At 43.4% G+C, this 20,890-nt stretch overlaps 12 pseudogenes; all 12 read right to left on the bottom strand.

Annotated features, from left to right (window-relative positions):
- Nucleotides 1-1,300: 1,300 nt before the first annotated feature.
- Nucleotides 1,301-1,565, bottom strand: LOC130289140 (U2 spliceosomal RNA; annotated as a pseudogene).
- Nucleotides 1,566-3,039: 1,474 nt separating this feature from the next.
- On the bottom strand, nt 3,040-3,303 carry LOC130289041 (U2 spliceosomal RNA; annotated as a pseudogene).
- A 1,471-nt stretch (nt 3,304-4,774) lies between these two features.
- LOC130289136 (U2 spliceosomal RNA) lies at nt 4,775-5,039 on the bottom strand (annotated as a pseudogene).
- A 1,466-nt stretch (nt 5,040-6,505) lies between these two features.
- Nucleotides 6,506-6,769, bottom strand: LOC130289040 (U2 spliceosomal RNA; annotated as a pseudogene).
- A 1,490-nt stretch (nt 6,770-8,259) lies between these two features.
- Nucleotides 8,260-8,524, bottom strand: LOC130289409 (U2 spliceosomal RNA; annotated as a pseudogene).
- A 1,466-nt stretch (nt 8,525-9,990) lies between these two features.
- On the bottom strand, nt 9,991-10,255 carry LOC130289135 (U2 spliceosomal RNA; annotated as a pseudogene).
- Nucleotides 10,256-11,728: 1,473 nt separating this feature from the next.
- Nucleotides 11,729-11,994, bottom strand: LOC130289257 (U2 spliceosomal RNA; annotated as a pseudogene).
- A 1,469-nt stretch (nt 11,995-13,463) lies between these two features.
- On the bottom strand, nt 13,464-13,727 carry LOC130289039 (U2 spliceosomal RNA; annotated as a pseudogene).
- Nucleotides 13,728-15,206: 1,479 nt separating this feature from the next.
- On the bottom strand, nt 15,207-15,471 carry LOC130289408 (U2 spliceosomal RNA; annotated as a pseudogene).
- Nucleotides 15,472-16,941: 1,470 nt separating this feature from the next.
- On the bottom strand, nt 16,942-17,206 carry LOC130289134 (U2 spliceosomal RNA; annotated as a pseudogene).
- Nucleotides 17,207-18,679: 1,473 nt separating this feature from the next.
- On the bottom strand, nt 18,680-18,945 carry LOC130289256 (U2 spliceosomal RNA; annotated as a pseudogene).
- A 1,469-nt stretch (nt 18,946-20,414) lies between these two features.
- On the bottom strand, nt 20,415-20,678 carry LOC130289038 (U2 spliceosomal RNA; annotated as a pseudogene).
- Between the last annotated feature and the right edge of the window lie 212 nt (nt 20,679-20,890).

Genomic DNA, 20,890 nt, shown 5'->3' with positions numbered 1-20,890 from the left:
AAACGGACAGGCGACCATTGCACTCTGATGGAGCATTTAGCAATGCAATCCATAGCCTGGCTTTTGCCTGAACCCCCATCACTCCTCCTCTTGCATATAAGACAATATTTCAGATCTGCATATGAAAACAACACGCCTACCTTTGTTGCACATAGCTGCCTGCCTGTCTCTAGTTACCCCACTGGCTGTAGCTGCGTCCCTTCCGACATGGAATAACACCAACTGTAACGATAAACTGAAAATTAACAGTATAAACCTGCATCATTTTGGACTCTGGTATTTGCTGAATCCGGGTGACCTGACAATCGATGGTGGTGCCGCTGGTGATTCTGGCCTTCTTGGAATCTGTTGGGCCTATGTGTTAGCTCACACATCACTTGGGTATCCATGGTAACTACCACAACATGGTCATCTGCAGTTTACATCTAGCCCGTGGCATTGAATGGCATTTTAAAAGTGCTAAGGGTCCTGGTGCAATAATCCTCCCATGAGGATCAGCCTCAACGGCTTTGTAGATTGCACTCATGTCAGCAACTCCATATACATTTTTTTTTCTTCATGCTTCTTTCTTCATCCTTTTTTCTTTCTGTCATTCAGACTTTCATTCATTCGATCTCTCTCACTCACTTGCTTTAACTCATTTGTTCTCACTCACTCACTCACTCACTCAATCACTCACTCACTCATTCACTCTCACTCACTCTCACTCTCTCACTCACTCGCTCACTAAGTCAGTCTCTCTCTCTCTCTCTCTCTCTTTTTCTTTTTATATATATTTTTTTCCGTCTTCTTCTTCTTCTTCTTCTTCAGACCCTGTCATAGCACTAATGCCTTTCCAATACCACCAGCAGATGGAGACACTCCATTGCAACATTGGTTGTGAGCAGCAGTTTCTAAAAACAAATGCCTCATGGCGGATTTCCCATCCATCAATGGATGGTAAATTTTGTTTTTATCATTCACTGACCACAGATACCAATGCATGGTCAAGCAACAGCAATGACACACCCTTGTGTATAGGCATGAGACCCTCACGTCATTTAACAGGATTCAGCACCACCCACAAGACAGCTACCTGTCATGTCATGTCAAACCTGCACAGGTGTGCTAGATTATTATTATTTAGTTTTATTTTATTTTTTTACACCAATCAGTGTGCAAACATGGTCATTAAAACGCTAAATGAATAGACGTTCATAAACCAGTCAGTGCAACTCATCATTTTGGTCTCCAATTCTCAAACTCAAATTCTCACCCACGGAGGATTAAATGAGAATCTTTCTTGTTTAACACTGGAATGGGGTGGTGCACTGTTCACTACCCGAATATACTGCCACATCGGGTCAATGCATAGGGCGACAGAAGCAAGCTTCCAAATCAGCTCCCTTTCTCAAAAATCCATTTAATTTATGGTCCCCAGATAGGGAACGTATGTATCAGTATGTGCTCACAAGTCACCCAAGTGCAAGTATTCACACAAAATAAAAACGTGCCTCAGGATGCGATCTGTCGCAAGATCCTTTCTTTTTTTACACTTGATCTAAGCCAAAAGGCCTAGAGGGGATAACCGGGAAAGGGGTGGACCCAACCATGTCCCCTTCATGAGCACTCACATTAATCATAGGAATGGAAGGAAGGCTGGCAGCCAACCAGCCTCCCATACACTCTCTGGGTGGGTGGCAGTCAGCCACCCATACATACATACAGCACAGGCTAAACCCACATCATCACTTAAAAAAAGGACAGGCGACCATTGCACTCTGATGGAGCATTTAGCAATGCAATCCATAGCCTGGCTTTTGCCTGAACCCCCATCACTCCTCCTCTTGCATATAAGACAATATTTCAGATCTGCATATGAAAACAACACGCCTACCTTTGTTGCACATAGCTGCCTGCCTGTCTCTAGTTACCCCACTGGCTGTAGCTGCGTCCCTTCCGACATGGAATAACACCAACTGTAACGATAAACTGAAAATTAACAGTATAAACCTGCATCATTTTGGACTCTGGTATTTGCTGAATCCGGGTGACCTGACAATCGATGGTGGTGCCGCTGGTGATTCTGGCCTTCTTGGAATCTGTTGGGCCTATGTGTTAGCTCACACATCACTTGGGTATCCATGGTAACTACCACAACATGGTCATCTGCAGTTTACATCTAGCCCGTGGCATTGAATGGCATTTTAAAAGTGCTAAGGGTCCTGGTGCAATAATCCTCCCATGAGGATCAGCCTCAACGGCTTTGTAGATTGCACTCATGTCAGCAACTCCATATACATTTTTTTTTCTTCATGCTTCTTTCTTCATCCTTTTTTCTTTCTGTCATTCAGACTTTCATTCATTCGATCTCTCTCACTCACTTGCTTTAACTCATTTGTTCTCACTCACTCACTCACTCACTCAATCACTCACTCACTCATTCACTCTCACTCACTCTCACTCTCTCACTCACTCGCTCACTAAGTCAGTCTCTCTCTCTCTCTCTCTCTCTCTCTCTTTTTCTTTTTATATATATTTTTTTCCGTCTTCTTCTTCTTCTTCTTCAGACCCTGTCATAGCACTAATGCCTTTCCAATACCACCAGCAGATGGAGACACTCCATTGCAACATTGGTTGTGAGCAGCAGTTTCTAAAAACAAATGCCTCATGGCGGATTTCCCATCCATCAATGGATGGTAAATTTTGTTTTTATCATTCACTGACCACAGATACCAATGCATGGTCAAGCAACAGCAATGACACACCCTTGTGTATAGGCATGAGACCCTCACGTCATTTAACAGGATTCAGCACCACCCACAAGACAGCTACCTGTCATGTCATGTCAAACCTGCACAGGTGTGCTAGATTATTATTATTTAGTTTTATTTTATTTTTTTACACCAATCAGTGTGCAAACATGGTCATTAAAACGCTAAATGAATAGACGTTCATAAACCAGTCAGTGCAACTCATCATTTTGGTCTCCAATTCTCAAACTCAAATTCTCACCCACGGAGGATTAAATGAGAATCTTTCTTGTTTAACACTGGAATGGGGTGGTGCACTGTTCACTACCCGAATATACTGCCACATCGGGTCAATGCATAGGGCGACAGAAGCAAGCTTCCAAATCAGCTCCCTTTCTCAAAAATCCATTTAATTTATGGTCCCCAGATAGGGAACGTATGTATCAGTATGTGCTCACAAGTCACCCAAGTGCAAGTATTCACACAAAAAAAAACGTGCCTCAGGATGCGATCTGTCGCAAGATCCTTTCTTTTTTTACACTTGATCTAAGCCAAAAGGCCTAGAGGGGATAACCGGGAAAGGGGTGGACCCAACCATGTCCCCTTCATGAGCACTCACATTACTCATAGGAATGGAAGGAAGGCTGGCAGCCAACCAGCCTCCCATACACTCTCTGGGTGGGTGGCAGTCAGCCACCCATACATACATACAGCACAGGCTAAACCCACATCATCACTTAAAAAAAGGACAGGCGACCATTGCACTCTGATGGCGCATTTAGCAATGCAATCCATAGCCTGGCTTTTGCCTGAACCCCCATCACTCCTCCTCTTGCATATAAGACAATATTTCAGATCTGCATATGAAAACAACACGCCTACCTTTGTTGCACATAGCTGCCTGCCTGTCTCTAGTTACCCCACTGGCTGTAGCTGCGTCCCTTCCGACATGGAATAACACCAACTGTAACGATAAACTGAAAATTAACAGTATAAACCTGCATCATTTTGGACTCTGGTATTTGCTGAATCCGGGTGACCTGACAATCGATGGTGGTGCCGCTGGTGATTCTGGCCTTCTTGGAATCTGTTGGGCCTATGTGTTAGCTCACACATCACTTGGGTATCCATGGTAACTACCACAACATGGTCATCTGCAGTTTACATCTAGCCCGTGGCATTGAATGGCATTTTAAAAGTGCTAAGGGTCCTGGTGCAATAATCCTCCCATGAGGATCAGCCTCAACGGCTTTGTAGATTGCACTCATGTCAGCAACTTCATATACATTTTTTTTTCTTCATGCTTCTTTCTTCATCCTTTTTTCTTTCTGTCATTCAGACTTTCATTCATTCGATCTCTCTCACTCACTTGCTTTAACTCATTTGTTCTCACTCACTCACTCACTCAATCACTCACTCACTCATTCACTCTCACTCACTCTCACTCTCTCACTCACTCGCTCACTAAGTCAGTCTCTCTCTCTCTCTCTCTCTTTTTCTTTTTATATATATTTTTTTCCGTCTTCTTCTTCTTCTTCTTCTTCTTCTTCAGACCCTGTCATAGCACTAATGCCTTTCCAATACCACCAGCAGATGGAGACACTCCATTGCAACATTGGTTGTGAGCAGCAGTTTCTAAAAACAAATGCCTCATGGCGGATTTCCCATCCATCAATGGATGGTAAATTTTGTTTTTATCATTCACTGACCACAGATACCAATGCATGGTCAAGCAACAGCAATGACACACCCTTGTGTATAGGCATGAGACCCTCACGTCATTTAACAGGATTCAGCACCACCCACAAGACAGCTACCTGTCATGTCATGTCAAACCTGCACAGGTGTGCTAGATTATTATTATTTAGTTTTATTTTATTTTTTTACACCAATCAGTGTGCAAACATGGTCATTAAAACGCTAAATGAATAGACGTTCATAAACCAGTCAGTGCAACTCATCATTTTGGTCTCCAATTCTCAAACTCAAATTCTCACCCACGGAGGATTAAATGAGAATCTTTCTTGTTTAACACTGGAATGGGGTGGTGCACTGTTCACTACCCGAATATACTGCCACATCGGGTCAATGCATAGGGCGACAGAAGCAAGCTTCCAAATCAGCTCCCTTTCTCAAAAATCCATTTAATTTATGGTCCCCAGATAGGGAACGTATGTATCAGTATGTGCTCACAAGTCACCCAAGTGCAAGTATTCACACAAAAAAAAAACGTGCCTCAGGATGCGATCTGTCGCAAGATCCTTTCTTTTTTTACACTTGATCTAAGCCAAAAGGCCTAGAGGGGATAACCGGGAAAGGGGGGGACCCAACCATGTCCCCTTCATGAGCACTCACATTACTCATAGGAATGGAAGGAAGGCTGGCAGCCAACCAGCCTCCCATACACTCTCTGGGTGGGTGGCAGTCAGCCACCCATACATACATACAGCACAGGCTAAACCCACATCATCACTTAAAAAAAGGACAGTCGACCATTGCACTCTGATGGAGCATTTAGCAATGCAATCCATAGCCTGGCTTTTGCCTGAACCCCCATCACTCCTCCTCTTGCATATAAGACAATATTTCAGATCTGCATATGAAAACAACACGCCTACCTTTGTTGCGCATAGCTGCCTGCCTGTCTCTAGTTACCCCACTGGCTGTAGCTGCGTCCCTTCCGACATGGAATAACACCAACTGTAACGATAAACTGAAAATTAACAGTATAAACCTGCATCATTTTGGACTCTGGTATTTGCTGAATCCGGGTGACCTGACAATCGATGGTGGTGCCGCTGGTGATTCTGGCCTTCTTGGAATCTGTTGGGCCTATGTGTTAGCTCACACATCACTTGGGTATCCATGGTAACTACCACAACATGGTCATCTGCAGTTTACATCTAGCCCGTGGCATTGAATGGCATTTTAAAAGTGCTAAGGGTCCTGGTGCAATAATCCTCCCATGAGGATCAGCCTCAACGGCTTTGTAGATTGCACTCATGTCAGCAACTCCATATACATTTTTTTTTCTTCATGCTTCTTTCTTCATCCTTTTTTCTTTCTGTCATTCAGACTTTCATTCATTCGATCTCTCTCACTCACTTGCTTTAACTCATTTGTTCTCACTCACTCACTCACTCACTCAATCACTCACTCACTCATTCACTCTCACTCTCTCACTCACTCGCTCACTAAGTCAGTCTCTCTCTCTCTCTCTCTTTTTCTTTTTATATATATTTTTTTCCGTCTTCTTCTTCTTCTTCTTCTTCTTCTTCTTCAGACCCTGTCATAGCACTAATGCCTTTCCAATACCACCAGCAGATGGAGACACTCCATTGCAACATTGGTTGTGAGCAGCAGTTTCTAAAAACAAATGCCTCATGGCGGATTTCCCATCCATCAATGGATGGTAAATTTTGTTTTTATCATTCACTGACCACAGATACCAATGCATGGTCAAGCAACAGCAATGACACACCCTTGTGTATAGGCATGAGACCCTCACGTCATTTAACAGGATTCAGCACCACCCACAAGACAGCTACCTGTCATGTCATGTCAAACCTGCACAGGTGTGCTAGATTATTATTATTTAGTTTTATTTTATTTTTTTACACCAATCAGTGTGCAAACATGGTCATTAAAACGCTAAATGAATAGACGTTCATAAACCAGTCAGTGCAACTCATCATTTTGGTCTCCAATTCTCAAACTCAAATTCTCACCCACGGAGGATTAAATGAGAATCTTTCTTGTTTAACACTGGAATGGGGTGGTGCACTGTTCACTACCCGAATATACTGCCACATCGGGTCAATGCATAGGGCGACAGAAGCAAGCTTCCAAATCAGCTCCCTTTCTCAAAAATCCATTTAATTTATGGTCCCCAGATAGGGAACGTATGTATCAGTATGTGCTCACAAGTCACCCAAGTGCAAGTATTCACACAAAAAAAAACGTGCCTCAGGATGCGATCTGTCGCAAGATCCTTTCTTTTTTTACACTTGATCTAAGCCAAAAGGCCTAGAGGGGATAACCGGGAAAGGGGTGGACCCAACCATGTCCCCTTCATGAGCACTCACATTACTCATAGGAATGGAAGGAAGGCTGGCAGCCAACCAGCCTCCCATGCACTCTCTGGGTGGGTGGCAGTCAGCCACCCATACATACATACAGCACAGGCTAAACCCACATCATCACTTAAAAAAAGGACAGGCGACCATTGCACTCTGATGGAGCATTTAGCAATGCAATCCATAGCCTGGCTTTTGCCTGAACCCCCATCACTCCTCCTCTTGCATATAAGACAATATTTCAGATCTGCATATGAAAACAACACGCCTACCTTTGTTGCACATAGCTGCCTGCCTGTCTCTAGTTACCCCACTGGCTGTAGCTGCGTCCCTTCCGACATGGAATAACACCAACTGTAACGATAAACTGAAAATTAACAGTATAAACCTGCATCATTTTGGACTCTGGTATTTGCTGAATCCGGGTGACCTGACAATCGATGGTGGTGCCGCTGGTGATTCTGGCCTTCTTGGAATCTGTTGGGCCTATGTGTTAGCTCACACATCACTTGGGTATCCATGGTAACTACCACAACATGGTCATCTGCAGTTTACATCTAGCCCGTGGCATTGAATGGCATTTTAAAAGTGCTAAGGGTCCTGGTGCAATAATCCTCCCATGAGGATCAGCCTCAACGGCTTTGTAGATTGCACTCATGTCAGCAACTCCATATACATTTTTTTTTCTTCATGCTTCTTTCTTCATCCTTTTTTCTTTCTGTCATTCAGACTTTCATTCATTCGATCTCTCTCACTCACTTGCTTTAACTCATTTGTTCTCACTCACTCACTCACTCAATCACTCACTCACTCATTCACTCTCACTCACTCTCACTCTCTCACTCACTCGCTCACTAAGTCAGTCTCTCTCTCTCTCTCTCTTTTTCTTTTTATATATATTTTTTTCCGTCTTCTTCTTCTTCTTCTTCTTCTTCTTCTTCTTCTTCTTCTTCTTCTTCAGACCCTGTCATAGCACTAATGCCTTTCCAATACCACCAGCAGATGGAGACACTCCATTGCAACATTGGTTGTGAGCAGCAGTTTCTAAAAACAAATGCCTCATGGCGGATTTCCCATCCATCAATGGATGGTAAATTTTGTTTTTATCATTCACTGACCACAGATACCAATGCATGGTCAAGCAACAGCAATGACACACCCTTGTGTATAGGCATGAGACCCTCACGTCATTTAACAGGATTCAGCACCACCCACAAGACAGCTACCTGTCATGTCATGTCAAACCTGCACAGGTGTGCTAGATTATTATTATTTAGTTTTATTTTATTTTTTTACACCAATCAGTGTGCAAACATGGTCATTAAAACGCTAAATGAATAGACGTTCATAAACCAGTCAGTGCAACTCATCATTTTGGTCTCCAATTCTCAAACTCAAATTCTCACCCACGGAGGATTAAATGAGAATCTTTCTTGTTTAACACTGGAATGGGGTGGTGCACTGTTCACTACCCGAATATACTGCCACATCGGGTCAATGCATAGGGCGACAGAAGCAAGCTTCCAAATCAGCTCCCTTTCTTAAAAATCCATTTAATTTATGGTCCCCAGATAGGGAACGTATGTATCAGTATGTGCTCACAAGTCACCCAAGTGCAAGTATTCACACAAAAAAAAAACGTGCCTCAGGATGCGATCTGTCGCAAGATCCTTTCTTTTTTTACACTTGATCTAAGCCAAAAGGCCTAGAGGGGATAACCGGGAAAGGGGTGGACCCAACCATGTCCCCTTCATGAGCACTCACATTACTCATAGGAATGGAAGGAAGGCTGGCAGCCAACCAGCCTCCCATACACTCTCTGGGTGGGTGGCAGTCAGCCACCCATACATACATACAGCACAGGCTAAACCCACATCATCACTTAAAAAACGGACAGGCGACCATTGCACTCTGATGGAGCATTTAGCAATGCAATCCATAGCCTGGCTTTTGCCTGAACCCCCATCACTCCTCCTCTTGCATATAAGACAATATTTCAGATCTGCATATGAAAACAACACGCCTACCTTTGTTGCACATAGCTGCCTGCCTGTCTCTAGTTACCCCACTGGCTGTAGCTGCGTCCCTTCCGACATGGAATAACACCAACTGTAACGATAAACTGAAAATTAACAGTATAAACCTGCATCATTTTGGACTCTGGTATTTGCTGAATCCGGGTGACCTGACAATCGATGGTGGTGCCGCTGGTGATTCTGGCCTTCTTGGAATCTGTTGGGCCTATGTGTTAGCTCACACATCACTTGGGTATCCATGGTAACTACCACAACATGGTCATCTGCAGTTTACATCTAGCCCGTGGCATTGAATGGCATTTTAAAAGTGCTAAGGGTCCTGGTGCAATAATCCTCCCATGAGGATCAGCCTCAACGGCTTTGTAGATTGCACTCATGTCAGCAACTCCATATACATTTTTTTTTCTTCATGCTTCTTTCTTCATCCTTTTTTCTTTCTGTCATTCAGACTTTCATTCATTCGATCTCTCTCACTCACTTGCTTTAACTCATTTGTTCTCACTCACTCACTCACTCAATCACTCACTCACTCATTCACTCTCACTCACTCTCACTCTCTCACTCACTCGCTCACTAAGTCAGTCTCTCTCTCTCTCTCTCTTTTTCTTTTTATATATATTTTTTTCCGTCTTCTTCTTCTTCTTCTTCTTCTTCAGACCCTGTCATAGCACTAATGCCTTTCCAATACCACCAGCAGATGGAGACACTCCATTGCAACATTGGTTGTGAGCAGCAGTTTCTAAAAACAAATGCCTCATGGCGGATTTCCCATCCATCAATGGATGGTAAATTTTGTTTTTATCATTCACTGACCACAGATACCAATGCATGGTCAAGCAACAGCAATGACACACCCTTGTGTATAGGCATGAGACCCTCACGTCATTTAACAGGATTCAGCACCACCCACAAGACAGCTACCTGTCATGTCATGTCAAACCTGCACAGGTGTGCTAGATTATTATTATTTAGTTTTATTTTATTTTTTTACACCAATCAGTGTGCAAACATGGTCATTAAAACGCTAAATGAATAGACGTTCATAAACCAGTCAGTGCAACTCATCATTTTGGTCTCCAATTCTCAAACTCAAATTCTCACCCACGGAGGATTAAATGAGAATCTTTCTTGTTTAACACTGGAATGGGGTGGTGCACTGTTCACTACCCGAATATACTGCCACATCGGGTCAATGCATAGGGCGACAGAAGCAAGCTTCCAAATCAGCTCCCTTTCTCAAAAATCCATTTAATTTATGGTCCCCAGATAGGGAACGTATGTATCAGTATGTGCTCACAAGTCACCCAAGTGCAAGTATTCACACAAAAAAAAAACGTGCCTCAGGATGCGATCTGTCGCAAGATCCTTTCTTTTTTTACACTTGATCTAAGCCAAAAGGCCTAGAGGGGATAACCGGGAAAGGGGTGGACCCAACCATGTCCCCTTCATGAGCACTCACATTACTCATAGGAATGGAAGGAAGGCTGGCAGCCAACCAGCCTCCCATACACTCTCTGGGTGGGTGGCAGTCAGCCACCCATACATACATACAGCACAGGCTAAACCCACATCATCACTTAAAAAACGGACAGGCGACCATTGCACTCTGATGGAGCATTTAGCAATGCAATCCATAGCCTGGCTTTTGCCTGAACCCCCATCACTCCTCCTCTTGCATATAAGACAATATTTCAGATCTGCATATGAAAACAACACGCCTACCTTTGTTGCACATAGCTGCCTGCCTGTCTCTAGTTACCCCACTGGCTGTAGCTGCGTCCCTTCCGACATGGAATAACACCAACTGTAACGATAAACTGAAAATTAACAGTATAAACCTGCATCATTTTGGACTCTGGTATTTGCTGAATCCGGGTGACCTGACAATCGATGGTGGTGCCGCTGGTGATTCTGGCCTTCTTGGAATCTGTTGGGCCTATGTGTTAGCTCACACATCACTTGGGTATCCATGGTAACTACCACAACATGGTCATCTGCAGTTTACATCTAGCCCGTGGCATTGAATGGCATTTTAAAAGTGCTAAGGGTCCTGGTGCAATAATCCTCCCATGAGGATCAGCCTCAACGGCTTTGTAGATTGCACTCATGTCAGCAACTCCATATACATTTTTTTTTCTTCATGCTTCTTTCTTCATCCTTTTTTCTTTCTGTCATTCAGACTTTCATTCATTCGATCTCTCTCACTCACTTGCTTTAACTCATTTGTTCTCACTCACTCACTCACTCACTCACTCAATCACTCACTCACTCATTCACTCTCACTCACTCTCACTCTCTCACTCACTCGCTCACTAAGTCAGTCTCTCTCTCTCTCTCTCTCTTTTTCTTTTTATATATATTTTTTTCCATCTTCTTCTTCTTCTTCTTCTTCAGACCCTGTCATAGCACTAATGCCTTTCCAATACCACCAGCAGATGGAGACACTCCATTGCAACATTGGTTTTGAGCAGCAGTTTCTAAAAACAAATGCCTCATGGCGGATTTCCCATCCATCAATGAATGGTAAATTTTGTTTTTATCATTCACTGACCACAGATACCAATGCATGGTCAAGCAACAGCAATGACACACCCTTGTGTATAGGCATGTGACCCTCACGTCATTTAACAGGATTCAGCACCACCCACAAGACAGCTACCTGTCATGTCATGTCAAACCTGCACAGGTGTGCTAGATTATTATTATTTAGTTTTATTTTATTTTTTTACACCAATCAGTGTGCAAACATGGTCATTAAAACGCTAAATGAATAGACGTTCATAAACCAGTCAGTGCAACTCATCATTTTGGTCTCCAATTCTCAAACTCAAATTCTCACCCACTGAGGATTAAATGAGAATCTTTCTTGTTTAACACTGGAATGGGGTGGTGCACTGTTCACTACCCGAATATACTGCCACATCGGGTCAATGCATAGGGCGACAGAAGCAAGCTTCCAAATCAGCTCCCTTTCTCAAAAATCCATTTAATTTATGGTCCCCAGATAGGGAACGTATGTATCAGTATGTGCTCACAAGTCACCCAAGTGCAAGTATTCACACAAAAAAAAACGTGCCTCAGGATACGATCTGTCGCAAGATCCTTTCTTTTTTTTTACACTTGATCTAAGCCAAAAGGCCTAGAGGGGATAACCGGGAAAGGGGTGGACCCAACCATGTCCCCTTCATGAGCACTCACATTACTCATAGGAATGGAAGGAAGGCTGGCAGCCAACCAGCCTCCCATACACTCTCTGGGTGGGTGGCAGTCAGCCACCCATACATACATACAGCACAGGCTAAACCCACATCATCACTTAAAAAAAGGACAGGCGACCATTGCACTCTGATGGAGCATTTAGCAATGCAATCCATAGCCTGGCTTTTGCCTGAACCCCCATCACTCCTCCTCTTGCATATAAGACAATATTTCAGATCTGCATATGAAAACAACACGCCTACCTTTGTTGCACATAGCTGCCTGCCTGTCTCTAGTTACCCCACTGGCTGTAGCTGCGTCCCTTCCGACATGGAATAACACCAACTGTAACGATAAACTGAAAATTAACAGTATAAACCTGCATCATTTTGGACTCTGGTATTTGCTGAATCCGGGTGACCTGACAATCGATGGTGGTGCCGCTGGTGATTCTGGCCTTCTTGGAATCTGTTGGGCCTATGTGTTAGCTCACACATCACTTGGGTATCCATGGTAACTACCACAACATGGTCATCTGCAGTTTACATCTAGCCCGTGGCATTGAATGGCATTTTAAAAGTGCTAAGGGTCCTGGTGCAATAATCCTCCCATGAGGATCAGCCTCAACGGCTTTGTAGATTGCACTCATGTCAGCAACTCCATATACATTTTTTTTTCTTCATGCTTCTTTCTTCATCCTTTTTTCTTTCTGTCATTCAGACTTTCATTCATTCGATCTCTCTCACTCACTTGCTTTAACTCATTTGTTCTCACTCACTCACTCACTCACTCAATCACTCACTCACTCATTCACTCTCACTCACTCTCACTCTCTCACTCACTCGCTCACTAAGTCAGTCTCTCTCTCTCTCTCTCTCTTTTTCTTTTTATATATATTTTTTTCCGTCTTCTTCTTCTTCTTCTTCTTCAGACCCTGTCATAGCACTAATGCCTTTCCAATACCACCAGCAGATGGAGACACTCCATTGCAACATTGGTTGTGAGCAGCAGTTTCTAAAAACAAATGCCTCATGGCGGATTTCCCATTCATCAATGGATGGTAAATTTTGTTTTTATCATTCACTGACCACAGATACCAATGCATGGTCAAGCAACAGCAATGACACACCCTTGTGTATAGGCATGAGACCCTCACGTCATTTAACAGGATTCAGCACCACCCACAAGACAGCTACCTGTCATGTCATGTCAAACCTGCACAGGTGTGCTAGATTATTATTATTTAGTTTTATTTTATTTTTTTACACAAATCAGTGTGCAAACATGGTCATTAAAACGCTAAATGAATAGACGTTCATAAACCAGTCAGTGCAACTCATCATTTTGGTCTCCAATTCTCAAACTCAAATTCTCACCCACGGAGGATTAAATGAGAATCTTTCTTGTTTAACACTGGAATGGGGTGGTGCACTGTTCACTACCCGAATATACTGCCACATCGGGTCAATGCATAGGGCGACAGAAGCAAGCTTCCAAATCAGCTCCCTTTCTCAAAAATCCATTTAATTTATGGTCCCCAGATAGGGAACGTATGTATCAGTATGTGCTCACAAGTCACCCAAGTGCAAGTATTCACACAAAAAAAAACGTGCCTCAGGATGCGATCTGTCGCAAGATCCTTTCTTTTTTTACACTTGATCTAAGCCAAAAGGCCTAGAGGGGATAACCGGGAAAGGGGTGGACCCAACCATGTCCCCTTCATGAGCACTCACATTACTCATAGGAATGGAAGGAAGGCTGGCAGCCAACCAGCCTCCCATACACTCTCTGGGTGGGTGGCAGTCAGCCACCCATACATACATACAGCACAGGCTAAACCCACATCATCACTTAAAAAAAGGACAGGCGACCATTGCACTCTGATGGAGCATTTAGCAATGCAATCCATAGCCTGGCTATTGCCTGAACCCCCATCACTCCTCCTCTTGCATATAAGACAATATTTCAGATCTGCATATGAAAACAACACGCCTACCTTTGTTGCACATAGCTGCCTGCCTGTCTCTAGTTACCCCACTGGCTGTAGCTGCGTCCCTTCCGACATGGAATAACACCAACTGTAACGATAAACTGAAAATTAACAGTATAAACCTGCATCATTTTGGACTCTGTTATTTGCTGAATCCAGGTGACCTGACAATCGATGGTGGTGCCGCTGGTGATTCTGGCCTTCTTGGAATCTGTTGGGCCTATGTGTTAGCTCACACATCACTTGGGTATCCATGGTAACTACCACAACATGGTCATCTGCAGTTTACATCTAGCCCGTGGCATTGAATGGCATTTTAAAAGTGCTAAGGGTCCTGGTGCAATAATCCTCCCATGAGGATCAGCCTCAACGGCTTTGTAGATTGCACTCATGTCAGCAACTCCATATACATTTTTTTTTCTTCATGCTTCTTTCTTCATCCTTTTTTCTTTCCGTCATTCAGACTTTCATTCATTCGATCTCTCTCACTCACTTGCTTTAACTCATTTGTTCTCACTCACTCACTCACTCACTCAATCACTCACTCACTCATTCACTCTCACTCACTCTCACTCTCTCACTCACTCGCTCACTAAGTCAGTCTCTCTCTCTCTCTCTCTCTCTCTTTTTCTTTTTATATATATTTTTTTCCGTCTTCTTCTTCTTCTTCTTCTTCTTCTTCAGACCCTGTCATAGCACTAATGCCTTTCCAATACCACCAGCAGATGGAGACACTCCATTGCAACATTGGTTGTGAGCAGCAGTTTCTAAAAACAAATGCCTCATGGCAGATTTCCCATCCATCAATGGATGGTAAATTTTGTTTTTATCATTCACTGACCACAGATACCAATGCATGGTCAAGCAACAGCAATGACACACCCTTGTGTATAGGCATGAGACCCTCACGTCATTTAACAGGATTCAGCACCACCCACAAGACAGCTACCTATCATGTCATGTCAAACCTGCACAGGTGTGCTAGATTATTATTATTTAGTTTTATTTTATTTTTTTACACCAATCAGTGTGCAAACATGGTCATTAAAACGCTAAATGAATAGACGTTCATAAACCAGTCAGTGCAACTCATCATTTTGGTCTCCAATTCTCAAACTCAAATTCTCACCCACGGAGGATTAAATGAGAATCTTTCTTGTTTAACACTGGAATGGGGTGGTGCACTGTTCACTACCCGAATATACTGCCACATCGGGTCAATGCATAGGGCGACAGAAGCAAGCTTCCAAATCAGCTCCCTTTCTTAAAAATCCATTTAATTTATGGTCCCCAGATAGGGAACGTATGTATCAGTATGTGCTCACAAGTCACCCAAGTGCAAGTATTCACACAAAAAAAAAACGTGCCTCAGGATGCGATCTGTCGCAAGATCCTTTCTTTTTTTACACTTGATCTAAGCCAAAAGGCCTAGAGGGGATAACCGGGAAAGGGGTGGACCCAACCATGTCCCCTTCATGAGCACTCACATTACTCATAGGAATGGAAGGAAGGCTGGCAGCCAACCAGCCTCCCATACACTCTCTGGGTGGGTGGCAGTCAGCCACCCATACATACATACAGCACAGGCTAAACCCACATCATCACTTAAAAAACGGACAGGCGACCATTGCACTCTGATGGAGCATTTAGCAATGCAATCCATAGCCTGGCTTTTGCCTGAACCCCCATCACTCCTCCTCTTGCATATAAGACAATATTTCAGATCTGCATATGAAAACAACACGCCTACCTTTGTTGCACATAGCTGCCTGCCTGTCTCTAGTTACCCCACTGGCTGTAGCTGCGTCCCTTCCGACATGGAATAACACCAACTGTAACGATAAACTGAAAATTAACAGTATAAACCTGCATCATTTTGGACTCTGGTATTTGCTGAATCCGGGTGACCTGACAATCGATGGTGGTGCCGCTGGTGATTCTGGCCTTCTTGGAATCTGTTGGGCCTATGTGTTAGCTCACACATCACTTGGGTATCCATGGTAACTACCACAACATGGTCATCTGCAGTTTACATCTAGCCCGTGGCATTGAATGGCATTTTAAAAGTGCTAAGGGTCCTGGTGCAATAATCCTCCCATGAGGATCAGCCTCAACGGCTTTGTAGATTGCACTCATGTCAGCAACTCCATATACATTTTTTTTTCTTCATGCTTCTTTCTTCATCCTTTTTTCTTTCTGTCATTCAGACTTTCATTCATTCGATCTCTCTCACTCACTTGCTTTAACTCATTTGTTCTCACTCACTCACTCACTCACTCAATCACTCACTCACTCATTCACTCTCACTCACTCTCACTCTCTCACTCACTCGCTCACTAAGTCAGTCTCTCTCTCTCTCTCTCTTTTTCTTTTTATATATATTTTTTTCCGTCTTCTTCTTCTTCTTCTTCTTCTTCAGACCCTGTCATAGCACTAATGCCTTTCCAATACCACCAGCAGATGGAGACACTCCATTGCAACATTGGTTGTGAGCAGCAGTTTCTAAAAACAAATGCCTCATGGCGGATTTCCCATCCATCAATGGATGGTAAATTTTGTTTTTATCATTCACTGACCACAGATACCAATGCATGGTCAAGCAACAGCAATGACACACCCTTGTGTATAGGCATGAGACCCTCACGTCATTTAACAGGATTCAGCACCACCCACAAGACAGCTACCTGTCATGTCATGTCAAACCTGCACAGGTGTGCTAGATTATTATTATTTAGTTTTATTTTATTTTTTTACACCAATCAGTGTGCAAACATGGTCATTAAAACGCTAAATGAATAGACGTTCATAAACCAGTCAGTGCAACTCATCATTTTGGTCTCCAATTCTCAAACTCAAATTCTCACCCACGGAGGATTAAATGAGAATCTTTCTTGTTTAACACTGGAATGGGGTGGTGCACTGTTCACTACCCGAATATACTGCCACATCGGGTCAATGCATAGGGCGACAGAAGCAAGCTTCCAAATCAGCTCCCTTTCTCAAAAATCCATTTAATTTATGGTCCCCAGATAGGGAACGTATGTATCAGTATGTGCTCACAAGTCACCCAAGTGCAAGTATTCACACAAAAAAAAAACGTGCCTCAGGATGCGATCTGTCGCAAGATCCTTTCTTTTTTTACACTTGATCTAAGCCAAAAGGCCTAGAGGGGATAACCGGGAAAGGGGTGGACCCAACCATGTCCCCTTCATGAGCACTCACATTACTCATAGGAATGGAAGGAAGGCTGGCAGCCAACCAGCCTCCCATACACTCTCTGGGTGGGTGGCAGTCAGCCACCCATACATACATACAGCACAGGCTAAACCCACATCATCACTTAAAAAACGGACAGGCGACCATTGCACTCTGATGGAGCATTTAGCAATGCAATCCATAGCCTGGCTTTTGCCTGAACCCCCATCACTCCTCCTCTTGCATATAAGACAATATTTCAGATCTGCATATGAAAACAACACGCCTACCTTTGTTGCACATAGCTGCCTGCCTGTCTCTAGTTACCCCACTGGCTGTAGCTGCGTCCCTTCCGACATGGAATAACACCAACTGTAACGATAAACTGAAAATTAACAGTATAAACCTGCATCATTTTGGACTCTGGTATTTGCTGAATCCGGGTGACCTGACAATCGATGGTGGTGCCGCTGGTGATTCTGGCCTTCTTGGAATCTGTTGGGCCTATGTGTTAGCTCACACATCACTTGGGTATCCATGGTAACTACCACAACATGGTCATCTGCAGTTTACATCTAGCCCGTGGCATTGAATGGCATTTTAAAAGTGCTAAGGGTCCTGGTGCAATAATCCTCCCATGAGGATCAGCCTCAACGGCTTTGTAGATTGCACTCATGTCAGCAACTCCATATACATTTTTTTTTCTTCATGCTTCTTTCTTCATCCTTTTTTCTTTCTGTCATTCAGACTTTCATTCATTCGATCTCTCTCACTCACTTGCTTTAACTCATTTGTTCTCACTCACTCACTCACTCACTCACTCAATCACTCACTCACTCATTCACTCTCACTCACTCTCACTCTCTCACTCACTCGCTCACTAAGTCAGTCTCTCTCTCTCTCTCTCTCTTTTTCTTTTTATATATATTTTTTTCCATCTTCTTCTTCTTCTTCTTCTTCAGACCCTGTCATAGCACTAATGCCTTTCCAATACCACCAGCAGATGGAGACACTCCATTGCAACATTGGTTTTGAGCAGCAGTTTCTAAAAACAAATGCCTCATGGCGGATTTCCCATCCATCAATGAATGGTAAATTTTGTTTTTATCATTCACTGACCACAGATACCAATGCATGGTCAAGCAACAGCAATGACACACCCTTGTGTATAGGCATGTGACCCTCACGTCATTTAACAGGATTCAGCACCACCCACAAGACAGCTACCTGTCATGTCATGTCAAACCTGCACAGGTGTGCTAGATTATTATTATTTAGTTTTATTTTATTTTTTTACACCAATCAGTGTGCAAACATGGTCATTAAAACGCTAAATGAATAGACGTTCATAAACCAGTCAGTGCAACTCATCATTTTGGTCTCCAATTCTCAAACTCAAATTCTCACCCACTGAGGATTAAATGAGAATCTTTCTTGTTTAACACTGGAATGGGGTGGTGCACTGTTCACTACCCGAATATACTGCCACATCGGGTCAATGCATAGGGCGACAGAAGCAAGCTTCCAAATCAGCTCCCTTTCTCAAAAATCCATTTAATTTATGGTCCCCAGATAGGGAACGTATGTATCAGTATGTGCTCACAAGTCACCCAAGTGCAAGTATTCACACAAAAAAAAACGTGCCTCAGGATACGATCTGTCGCAAGATCCTTTCTTTTTTTTTACACTTGATCTAAGCCAAAAGGCCTAGAGGGGATAACCGGGAAAGGGGTGGACCCAACCATGTCCCCTTCATGAGCACTCACATTACTCATAGGAATGGAAGGAAGGCTGGCAGCCAACCAGCCTCCCATACACTCTCTGGGTGGGTGGCAGTCAGCCACCCATACATACATACAGCACAGGCTAAACCCACATCATCACTTAAAAAAAGGACAGGCGACCATTGCACTCTGATGGAGCATTTAGCAATGCAATCCATAGCCTGGCTTTTGCCTGAACCCCCATCACTCCTCCTCTTGCATATAAGACAATATTTCAGATCTGCATATGAAAACAACACGCCTACCTTTGTTGCACATAGCTGCCTGCCTGTCTCTAGTTACCCCACTGGCTGTAGCTGCGTCCCTTCCGACATGGAATAACACCAACTGTAACGATAAACTGAAAATTAACAGTATAAACCTGCATCATTTTGGACTCTGGTATTTGCTGAATCCGGGTGACCTGACAATCGATGGTGGTGCCGCTGGTGATTCTGGCCTTCTTGGAATCTGTTGGGCCTATGTGTTAGCTCACACATCACTTGGGTATCCATGGTAACTACCACAACATGGTCATCTGCAGTTTACATCTAGCCCGTGGCATTGAATGGCATTTTAAAAGTGCTAAGGGTCCTGGTGCAATAATCCTCCCATGAGGATCAGCCTCAACGGCTTTGTAGATTGCACTCATGTCAGCAACTCCATATACATTTTTTTTTCTTCATGCTTCTTTCTTCATCCTTTTTTCTTTCTGTCATTCAGACTTTCATTCATTCGATCTCTCTCACTCACTTGCTTTAACTCATTTGTTCTCACTCACTCACTCACTCACTCAATCACTCACTCACTCATTCACTCTCACTCACTCTCACTCTCTCACTCACTCGCTCACTAAGTCAGTCTCTCTCTCTCTCTCTCTCTTTTTCTTTTTATATATATTTTTTTCCGTCTTCTTCTTCTTCTTCTTCTTCAGACCCTGTCATAGCACTAATGCCTTTCCAATACCACCAGCAGATGGAGACACTCCATTGCAACATTGGTTGTGAGCAGCAGTTTCTAAAAACAAATGCCTCATGGCGGATTTCCCATTCATCAATGGATGGTAAATTTTGTTTTTATCATTCACTGACCACAGATACCAATGCATGGTCAAGCAACAGCAATGACACACCCTTGTGTATAGGCATGAGACCCTCACGTCATTTAACAGGATTCAGCACCACCCACAAGACAGCTACCTGTCATGTCATGTCAAACCTGCACAGGTGTGCTAGATTATTATTATTTAGTTTTATTTTATTTTTTTACACAAATCAGTGTGCAAACATGGTCATTAAAACGCTAAATGAATAGACGTTCATAAACCAGTCAGTGCAACTCATCATTTTGGTCTCCAATTCTCAAACTCAAATTCTCACCCACGGAGGATTAAATGAGAATCTTTCTTGTTTAACACTGGAATGGGGTGGTGCACTGTTCACTACCCGAATATACTGCCACATCGGGTCAATGCATAGGGCGACAGAAGCAAGCTTCCAAATCAGCTCCCTTTCTCAAAAATCCATTTAATTTATGGTCCCCAGATAGGGAACGTATGTATCAGTATGTGCTCACAAGTCACCCAAGTGCAAGTATTCACACAAAAAAAAACGTGCCTCAGGATGCGATCTGTCGCAAGATCCTTTCTTTTTTTACACTTGATCTAAGCCAAAAGGCCTAGAGGGGATAACCGGGAAAGGGGTGGACCCAACCATGTCCCCTTCATGAGCACTCACATTACTCATAGGAATGGAAGGAAGGCTGGCAGCCAACCAGCCTCCCATACACTCTCTGGGTGGGTGGCAGTCAGCCACCCATACATACATACAGCACAGGCTAAACCCACATCATCACTTAAAAAAAGGACAGGCGACCATTGCACTCTGATGGAGCATTTAGC

This window comes from Hyla sarda, chromosome 8 (assembly GCF_029499605.1).
Source record: "Hyla sarda isolate aHylSar1 chromosome 8, aHylSar1.hap1, whole genome shotgun sequence".
In the NCBI taxonomy this organism is placed as follows: domain Eukaryota; kingdom Metazoa; phylum Chordata; class Amphibia; order Anura; family Hylidae; genus Hyla; species Hyla sarda.
Note: the sequence above shows the minus strand (reverse complement) of the source record. Positions and strands in the feature narration are given on the sequence as shown.